The sequence below is a fragment of the Lissotriton vulgaris genome, unplaced genomic scaffold (assembly GCF_964263255.1).
Source record: "Lissotriton vulgaris unplaced genomic scaffold, aLisVul1.2 SCAFFOLD_940, whole genome shotgun sequence".
Lineage (NCBI taxonomy): Eukaryota > Metazoa > Chordata > Amphibia > Caudata > Salamandridae > Lissotriton > Lissotriton vulgaris.
Window position 1 is genome coordinate 439,207 of NW_028251668.1, and position 10,340 is coordinate 449,546.

Here is a 10,340-nt window from a genome sequence, read left to right on the forward strand (position 1 = left end):
CTGCAGGTTGATGTGTAATATTTTAAATGCTGGTTGCATTTGCCTCCTCGGGGACATCTAGGGACCACGAGGTGAACTGCAGTTTGATGTATAATATTTTAAATGCTATTGCATTTGCCTCATCGCGGACAACTGGAGACGATGAGGTGAACTGCATCTCTTTGTAGAATCCATACTAATATAATAGAGAGAGCCCAAACCTTTGAGGCTGGTAATCTTAGGAACCACAGTACCAATCACAACACCCAATACAGTGTTGGAAAGGGCAGTTGCAGCAGAAGGACATAGGCTATGCAGACGCCCACCATATACATTTAAAAAGTTAAAGAACCGTGACAGCAAAGTAGTCCCTTGTGGGCGTGTATGCGTTGTGCTGTGGGGGCGTGACAAATGCTGGGGGCATGTGGTATGTTCCACCCTTTGGGCTGGTCTGTTCCCATGAGGCAGAGGGTCAAGGCTGATTTGCATATGGCCATGTCTGAACTGGGGTGGTGTGGAGTGCAAAACAACGATGGATTTAGGCCCAGATCTCTGTACTGGGGTGAATGTATGACTTTGTTCTGCATTCTGTCCATCAACTGTTTTTGCATTTGTCACCCCGAGTGGGATGGGTATGCTCAGACGTGAGTGCCATGCTCGCCACGCCACTAGAGTCAAGCTATCCTAAATGATAACGGTTGATAGCCAGAAATTGGTCCCAGCATGTGTGAGTCAGCTCCAGGAAAGACATGGCTTAGCAGTTCAAAGGGCCTAGAATGTTTCTCTTAGGCACAGGGTCATGGCTGAGGAGGAGTAGAGTGCAAATAAAATGATGGATTATGGCCCAGATCTCTGTATTGGGGTGAACGTATGATATTGTTCTGCATTCTGTCCATCATCTGTTGTTTAAACAATCTGCACTTCATGCCATGTCTCGTATACCGTGCTGGGGGTGTGGGCGGCTGCGGGGCGCGCGTCGTGTCAAATATTTCATTGTTTTTTCTTCCCAGGTTCTGCACATTCCAGCTCCGGGTGTTCACCCTGCTCCCTTTAAATACCTCTGCACCCCATAATCAAAACCCACCCTTACTCCTTTAAATACCCCAACACCCTTAAACACTAACCCATCGTAACCCTATAAATATACCCTGTACCCCAAAACCCTAACCTATACCTAAATCCTAAAAATACCCATGTACCCCAAAAACCAAACCTACCCCTGAACCCAAAAATACCTCTGTACCCCAAGACCCAAACCTAGCCCGAACCCTTAAAATACCCCTGTACCCCAAAACCCAAACCTAGCCCTGAACCATAAAAATAAACCTGTACCCCAAAACGCAAACCTACCCCTGAACCCTAAAAATACCCCTGTACCCCAAAACGCAAACCTACCCCTGAACCCTAAAAATACCCCTGTACCCCAAAACTCAAACCTAGCCCTGAACCCTTAAAATACCCCTGTACCCCAAAGCCCAAACCTATCCCTAAACGCTAAAACTACCCCTGTACCCCATAACCCAAAACTATATCTGAACCCTTAAAATACCCAAACACCCCAAAACATATACCTCAGTACCCCAAAACATATACCCCTATATCTATACTTGCCTTATCCGAACATTTAAAAAAAACATGCTTTTACCATTCATGCATTTACAACGTATTTCATTGTAAATGTATGCATGGTAAAAGCATATAACATGTAATGCCATGCGTTATAATGGCCTTGCGGAGTCATGGTACTTTCACAATTAAAGTATGCGAGTGATGGTCTGCGGAAAGAAAGTTGCAGAATAATGGGTGTTTACCCTCCCCCGGTAAGTGCATTAGTGGCACGGCGGCCCACATCTCCTTTAACATACTCATATTTTTTCAACACAGATTTGAAAAATGCACAGGTCTCTCTCATTGATGGCCAGCACCGACATACACTTTTAGACACACCTCCCGCCACAAGTTCTAAAATTGCGAACTTTAGAGCTGGGGAGCTACGTTTGAATCTCAGCATCAGGTCAACATCCTGTGATTCCAGGCAAATTGCTTTGTCTCGTCGTGCCTACCACAAATTAATGTGTTCTTCTGTAATGTAAATTGTGCTCATGCCACATTGTCGAGTTCGCGCTATATAATATTGCAAGGAAAAATAAAGTAAGGAAACTCTAGTTCACACACTACTGAACGCGCACTCTTAAGTGCATCAGCAGTGCACTGTGAATCGGAGCGTTTCACATGCCTGTCACAGATAAGAAATGCTATCAAAACGAAATCCTACAAAACAATATACTACTGGCCGACAGCAATTCATACCCGGACAACGTCGGGACGGGCTGCTAGTACTAATATAATAAAGAGAGCCAAAAACCTTTGAGGCGGGTTATCTCAGGAACCACAGCACCAATCAAAACACCCAATACAGCGTTGGAAAGGGCAGTTGCAGCAGAAGGACATAGGCTATGCAGACGCCCACCATATACATTTAAAGTAAAAGAACCGTGCCAGCAAAGTAGTCCCTTGTGGGCGTGTCTGCGTTGTGCTGTGGGCTTGTGCTGGGGGGGCATGACAAATGCTGGAGGCGTGTGCTACGTTCCGCCCTTCGGGCTGGACTGTTCCCATGAGGCACAGGGTCAAGGCTGATTTGCATATGGCCATGTCTGAACTGGGGTGGTGTAGAGTGCAAATAAACGATGGATTTAGGCCCAGATCTCTGTACTGGGGTGAATGTATGACATTGTTCTGCATTCTGTCCATCTGTTTTTGCATTTGTCACCCCGAGTGGGATGGGTATGCTCAGACGGGAGTCCCATGCTCTCCACACCGCCGGAGACAAGCTATCCTGGCTGAAGACGGCTGATAGCCAGAAATTGGTCCTAGGATGCTTGAGTCTGGTCCAGGAAAGACATGGCTTGGCAGTTCGGCCTGGAATGTTCCCATGAGGCACAGGGTCAAGGCTGAGGTGGTGTGGAGTGCAAAAAAAATGATGGATTTAGGCCCAGATCTCTGTATTGGGGTGAATGTATGACATTGTTCTGCATTCTGTCCATCAACTGTTTATACATTCCACCCTTCATGTCATGTCTCATATCGTGTGCTGGGGGTGTGGGCGGGTGCGGGGCGCGCATTGTATCAAATATTTCATTGTTTTTTCTTCCCAGGTTCTATACATTCCAGCTCAGGGTGTTCACCCTGCTCCCTTTAAATACCCCTTCACCCCATAAGGAAAACCCACCCTTACTCCTTAAAATACCCCAACACCCTTAAACACTAACCCATCTTAACCCTATAAATATACCCTGTACCCCAAAACCCAAACCTATACCTAAAAATACCCCTGTACCCCAAAACCCAAACCTACCCCTGCACCCCTAAACCTAGCCCTGAACCATAAAAATAACCCTGTACCCCAAAACCCAAACCTACTGCTGAACCCTAAAATACCCCTGTACCCCAAAACAACCCCTGAACCCTAAATACCCCTATACCCCAAAACCTAGCCCTGAACCCTAAAAATAGACATGTACCCAAAACCCATACCTATCCCTAAACGCTAAAACTACCCCTGTACCCCATAACCCAAAACTATATCAATACCCAAACACCCCAAAATATATACAACAGTACCCCAAAACATATACCCCTATACCTATACTTACCTTATCCGAACATTAAAAAAAACATGCTTTTACCCTTCATGCATTTACAACAAATTTCGTTGTAAATGTATGCGTGGTAAAAGCATATAAAATGTAATGCCATGCGTAATAATGGCATTGCGGAGTCATGGTACTTTCATAATGAAAGTATGCGGCGTGATGGTCTGCGGAAAGAAATTTGCGGAATAATGGGTGTTTACCCTCCCCGGTAAGTACTTTGGTGGCACGGCGGCCCGCATCTCCAGCAACATACTCGTATTTTTTCACCACCAATTGGAAAAATGCACAGGTCTCTCTCATTGATGCCCAGCACCGACATACACTTTTAGACACACCTCCCACCACAAGTTCTAGAATCGCGAACTTTAGGGATCGGGAGCTACGTTAGAATTTCGGCATCAGCTCAACATCCTGTGATTCCAGGCAAATCGCTTTGTCTCCCCGTGCCTACCCCCAATCAATGTGTTCTTCTGTAATGTAAATTGTGCTCATGCCATGTTGCCGAGTTTGTGCTATATAATATTGCAAGGAAAATAAAGTAGGGAAACTCGAGTTCACACACTACTGAATGCGCACTCTTAAGTGCATCAGCAGTGCACTGTGAATCGGAGTGTTTCACAGGCCTGTCACAGATAAGAAATGCTATCAAAATGAAATCCTACGAAACAATATACTGCTGGCCGGCAGCAATTCATACCCGGACAACGTCGGGACGGGCTGCTAGTATACACTAAAGATGTTTATTTGGTCGATAAAATCTCAAACAATGACTCTTAGTTTTTTTTTTTTATTAGACTTACTTTCATTGAGAAGCAGCCTTCACTCCAGTAGACCAAACGTGTCATGACTTACGGGTGTACGAAGTTGGGGCACTTTTTGGAGCACAAATGCTCAAATGGGGGAATAGGGCGGGAACCCTGGTGGGTCTGGCGCTGGAGAGCAGAGTGAGTGGATGTGCAAAGCATCTGTGGTCTCTGGCATGGGCTGCCTTCCAGACATGGATAAACATAGAACTGCTTCCCCTCCCCCGTGAATGACAAAGAATAGAATGAGACTACCTCCCTCTTTGGATCTTGTTATTTATTCAAGAAATAGTGCTACCCTGCTCGGACCCTCTTAGCCACTGGTCACATGCACTGACAAAGCCAATTGGCCTACCTTTGTGGTAAAATAAATGGTATTTGATTAGCAGCAATACCGCTTTCTTTGCCCAAGACTCTGTAAAGAAGCTATTGTAGGACAGGGATTTTTTTTCAGGAGCTCACAGTACATAGTGTTTATAAAAATATATTTTTTTTTTAAGTCCTGGCACAGTAAGATGGTCTTTCAATCTATTGGGGGGTGGATCACTTGTCTTGCCAACCTGGATTTCTCAGGTGTTTGGTACGTCCCTCGGTAAAAAACCCTCATGCACTCGAGTTGTTGTCGTAAATAGCGGTATATCTTGACTCTCCGCTATGGTACTCGGGTGTCGGCATAATCACAGGGTTAATTTGTATGCAGCCTCCACCAGGAGGTAGTCATGCAAGGTTATGTGCAGTAGTGTCCAGTGATTTGTGAAGGTGGTGAAGTTTAAAATAACTCGGACAGCCAGAAGGTGAATTTATTATTCTGGATTAGAGTTAATAGCGGTGAAAATGTTCCTGGTATGCGTTCAGAGTTTTTAGGGTTCTCTATGCTACCTATTTTCGTGGTCTAAAAGTTCGACATGTGTCGGCCCTTATTGTCAAAATGATCAGTGGGCTTTCTTCAGGACCGGGGTGTGAAGGTGAGAAGGTGACGTGTTAATCCCTTCTTCTTAGAGTCAATCTTTTTGCCTATAAAATAAAGATATGTCCCCTTGGGGGAGGGTGGAGGGACTTACTTTACATATTAAAATGAACAACCAGCATTGTATTTCTGCTGGAGGTGAATTATCAACATTGCCATACATCGCTTAGCACTTGTCCTGCCTCGAGTAACCACATACCCAAGCCCTACTGTTAGAACTGGCTATTTCTGGTAGGCTACGGCTGACGCCAAAGCCAGGCAGAAACCACCATTCTAGTCAGGGCAAGGAAGTCACACGCCAAGATAACCCCTGCTCACCCCCTTAGTAGCTTGGCACAAGCAGTAAGGCTAAACTCTGAGGCAATGTGTAAAGCATTTGCGCCAGCGCACAACAGCAACAACACACTAGGCACACCACAAAAGACTCCACACAAGGTTATTATAAAAATAACTTTTGTATTGTAAAAACACATCAGATAAAATCTCACACATACATTGTGCCAACTGGCACGGGCAATACTCACATGAGATTATTCACAAGACAGGGCCACATGGGCCACTGTCATATTCAGATATAGCACTTCTAGAATAAGTAATACTAAACATAAAATGGTAATCAAAGATCACAACCAGTATCCACTGGTAACAGGAACCAGGACCTTACTAGGACCACCTGTACTAAAAAGGACAACCACCTAAGAATAAACACATTTAGGGGTATAAACCAGAACACCTTACCCATGATGCTTAAAACACATTCAGAGGAGTAATAAAGAGAAACACATGATGCCATAAAATACATTCAGAGGTGTTAAGAATAAAGCACATGATGCAATAAAATACATTCAGGGGTGCAGCGCAAGAAGACACGACTAAACATTCAGAGGTACAGCGCATGGAAAGAGACACATGATGCCTAGAAACATTCAGAGGTGCCAAAACACAATAGTGCAAAGCCATACAGTAGGCAATTACTATTAAAAACATAGGAATCACATTGCGCTTAACTTACATAAGCCACCACCTGTGGCAGTCCCTAGGCCAACTGGCCTTGTTGGGGCTCAGATGTTATGTTATGTTATTTATTTGTTAAAGCGCAAACAGCTGCCCCAGCAACGGAGCGTCCCGGCGCTGACCTAACCAGTACCTGAGGGGAGGGGGGAACCAACAGAGGAATTAGATGACAGAGAAGAGATGGGTCTTGAGTACCTTTCGGAAGGCGATCAGATTGGTTTGGGCACGGATGTGCGGAGGTAGGGAGTTCCATAGCTTAGCTCCTAAGACTTTGAAGGAACGTCCACCCTGTCTACAGAGCTTAGTTCGGGGGACCATCATGAGGTGTTGTCCCAGAGAGCGCAAGTTGCGCTGGGGCGTGTATGGTACCAGAAGTGGGCGCAGGAGTTCAGGGCAATCAGATTTGAGAATTTTAAATGCCATGGTCAGGGTTTTAAATTGGATCCGAGATTCAATTGGCAGCCAGTGCAAATTGCGAATGGTGGCTCTGGCAGAGCACCTGCGTGGGAGACCAACCACTGCTCTGGTGGCCGAGTTCTGGATACGCTGTAGTCTTGCTAGTTCAGCTTTGTTTGCCCCCAAGAGTAAGACATTGGCATAATCCAGCCGGGCGAGAATCATAGCTTGCATAATGAGTTGACGGGTTTTGGAGTCAAAGAATTCAAGTATGGGGTTGAGGCTCCTCATGAGACCCACACACGTGGCTGCCACTTTCTTTGTGTGGGACTGAAAGTTAAGTGTGGGGTCGAGCCAGACACCTAGGTTTTTGACGACTTCTTTTGGCACGGGGGTGGGGCCAAGCACAGAGGGCCACCAATGATGGTTCCATAGGGTGGGGTTTTTTCCCAGGAGGAGGACCTCCGTTTTCCCGGCGTTCAGCTGCAGGCAGTTGAGTGTCATCCACTGTGCGACTGCTGCGAGGCCATCTCTGAATTTGGTTGCCGAAGGTGATGGACCTTCTGAGAGTGTGATGACCAGCTGTGTGTCGTCAGCGTATGACACCAGCGTAAGGTCCCACTCTTTTGCTACCACTGCGAGTGGCTGAACGTATAGGTTAAATAGGGATGGGCTAAGCGCCGACCCCTGGGGGACCCCTTGCCCGATGGAGTGGGGTTGAGAGATGTAGGGAGGGGCTGAAACTTAAAAGGACCTGTCTTTTAAGAAGGACTGGAACCATTCAAGGGCTAATTCGCCAATCCCAATGGCCTCAAGTCGTTTCAGCAAGATGTTGTGTGAGACCGTGTCAAAGGCCGCGCTGAGATCCAACAGGATCAGCGCGGCACTTTGACCGGCGTCTAGGATACCTCGAAGGTGCTCCGTAGTGGTCAGCAGAGCCGACTCAGTGCTGTGACCTGGCCTGAAGCCGTTTTGGGAAGGGTCCAGGACATGGTTTTGCTGCATGTGATGGGATAGTATTTTGTTGACATGAGCTTCAGCCAGTTTTGACGTCCAGGGGAGCAGGGAAATAGGCCGGAAATTTTCTGGTTTATTGGGGTCCAATGTGGGTTTTTTAATGATGGGTGAAACCCAAGCAGATTTCCAACAGGTGGGGACCACCGCTGAGGAAAAGGAGAGATTGAGTAGTTTGGCAAGCGGGGGGAGAAAGAAATCAAGTGATTCCAAGAATTTGGACGGTCGCATGGGGTCTGCTGGGGAACCAGACTTGACCTGTCTACATAGTTTAGCGAGGTCGTCGAGGGATATGTCGGGTATTCTTAGCAGTTTTGATGTCTCTGCCGTCGAATGGGGGGTGTTAGTGGGCGTGGCATCGTCTTGTGGAAAGGACGCGTAGATCTTCCTCACCTTTTCAGTAAAAAAGGTGGCAAGGTCCTCGCATTGTTTCAGGGAGGTGATGCAGATGCCCTGTGTCCAATGTCAGGGCGCGCCGTCAAGCAGCGCCAGTCCAAAAGCACCAAAAGCCTAAACGTGGCAGCTGCCCACAAAGTGCTGGGCAGCTGGGGAATCACAAACTGTGGCAGGGGCTCTGAAATAAAGGGGTGCCCCTTTAGCACAAACTGCGCCACATTGAGCCACACAGGCTCTGGCATAACACATATGGCCCCTCTGAGCCACCAGGCTCTGTACACAACTTAGGGCCGTTGGAGTCCCTCACGGGGGACTAGAGTCAAGAGAACGCCCTTCTGAGCCGGAACAGGCTCACTATACAACATGCGGGCACGAGCCTCTCACAGGGCTCCAAGTAATATGCCCCGCGATCGTCGGGGCGGCCCTCTGCCAAGCGGGGCCGCCCAAAGTGTCCTCGCTCCGTTGGAGTCCCTCACGGGGGACTCTGGCACAAATACTGCCCCCGGGTTGTGGGAGCCTCCAGGCTCTGCGCGACGTTGGGGCGGCCCACTGCCATCTGGGGCCGCCCTTGAAGCCCTCGTGGCTTCTCCACATAGAGCGCGAGCTCGCGCTACTGCGGGGGGGCGGACACCGACAATGTGTCCCAGTGCCCCTCCCCTGCTCTGCCCCACTCACCGGTCGGTCAGGCGCTCGCCGGTTCTACTCCTCGGGCTCTCCCTCAAATCGGGGAGCCTCGCGGTGGGGGCAGGCACCGGCAATGTGCCTCACGCCCCCTCCGCTCGTCTCGGCAGGCCGCACCTCTCGCTCGGGCAGGGCTTCCTCACTCGGGGCTCCCTCTGCACACGGGAGCCCCAGCAACGGCCGCCATCTTCTCCCCGCCGCTTCCCTCGTGCCCCGGCCTCAGGGGCGGGCACTTCCGGCCGGCCGCGCTCGGATTGGCCGACCAGTCACTTCCGGGTCGCCGCGGGCAGCGCGGCGGCCCTTTCTAGACAGGCAGGCGGGCAGGCAAAGTTTCCCGAGGAGTGGGCTCCCTCGAGGAAAATAAAATCACGGCCATGAGCGAGGTGGGCACTCGCGATCAAAATAAGTAAAATGCGGGCAAGATTGCAGGGTGGGCGCCTGCCAATCCCCACGCAAAATGCGTGGCGGTAAAATGCTCGCAAACAGTGCTCTCCAGCGCTATCAACCCATGAAAGGTCCAGAGGTCAACACGAAGCGCTCCCTGCGCCAGAGGCACAGAGTCCAGCAACCAAGTCCTCCAGGCGCTCTTTAGGCTATAATAAGCCTTGGCAAAAGCAAAGTCTCCAGCAGCAAGGTCCCAGCACACAGGACAGGGCTTCCAGGGCAAAGCAAAGTCCCCCATCCTCCCAGGACAGGCAAAGGGGTCCCCCAGAAGTCCTCCAGGCATCCAGGGGCTGGGCAGCGCCCGGCCCTGGCAGATTCAAGTCAGAAACAAGAACATTTTGGAAGGGGACACAGCCCCTTCTTATACACAGAAAAGTCTTTGAAGTCCTTTGAAGCAGGCAGTGTGAGATCCAGCCAGAACTGGTTATAGGGAAGTCCCTTCAGTATCGGGGACAGAGGTGACAGTCGTCCAGCAGGAGGTGGAGCCAGCTTTGTAGTTAGGCAGGCACAGCCCTTCACTATCAGGTGCCATCTCCTCCCACTTCCTTGGCAGCAGATGCTGCCTTTCATCCATGGGCTGACTTCAGACAACCTCCTGGGCTCTCTAGCCCCTGTCATCCTCAAACCAGACAGTCAATCCACAAGCTCACCAGCCAATCACACGCCAGCACCAACTTACACAAATATGCCAACTTCCAAAAGTAGTACTTCTAGACTAGACAATCATGACGCATATATCATTTTGCAGCATTCATTCTCACGAGTTCATACATACCAAACTCGCCCCTGCTCTCCCCACACATCAGGAACTACCATGGGCATACATATTCCCCATTCATTCCTATGGGAGGGCAGGTCACTCACCACACATACAGAGAGCTCAAGCACTTTACACTGTACCACAGTGAAAAAGTGCGCAGAGGCCTAAAATCCTCAACACCAGGTTCCATAAACAGGCTAGGAAAAAGCAAAAAGTCTAGGGGTGAACCTGCC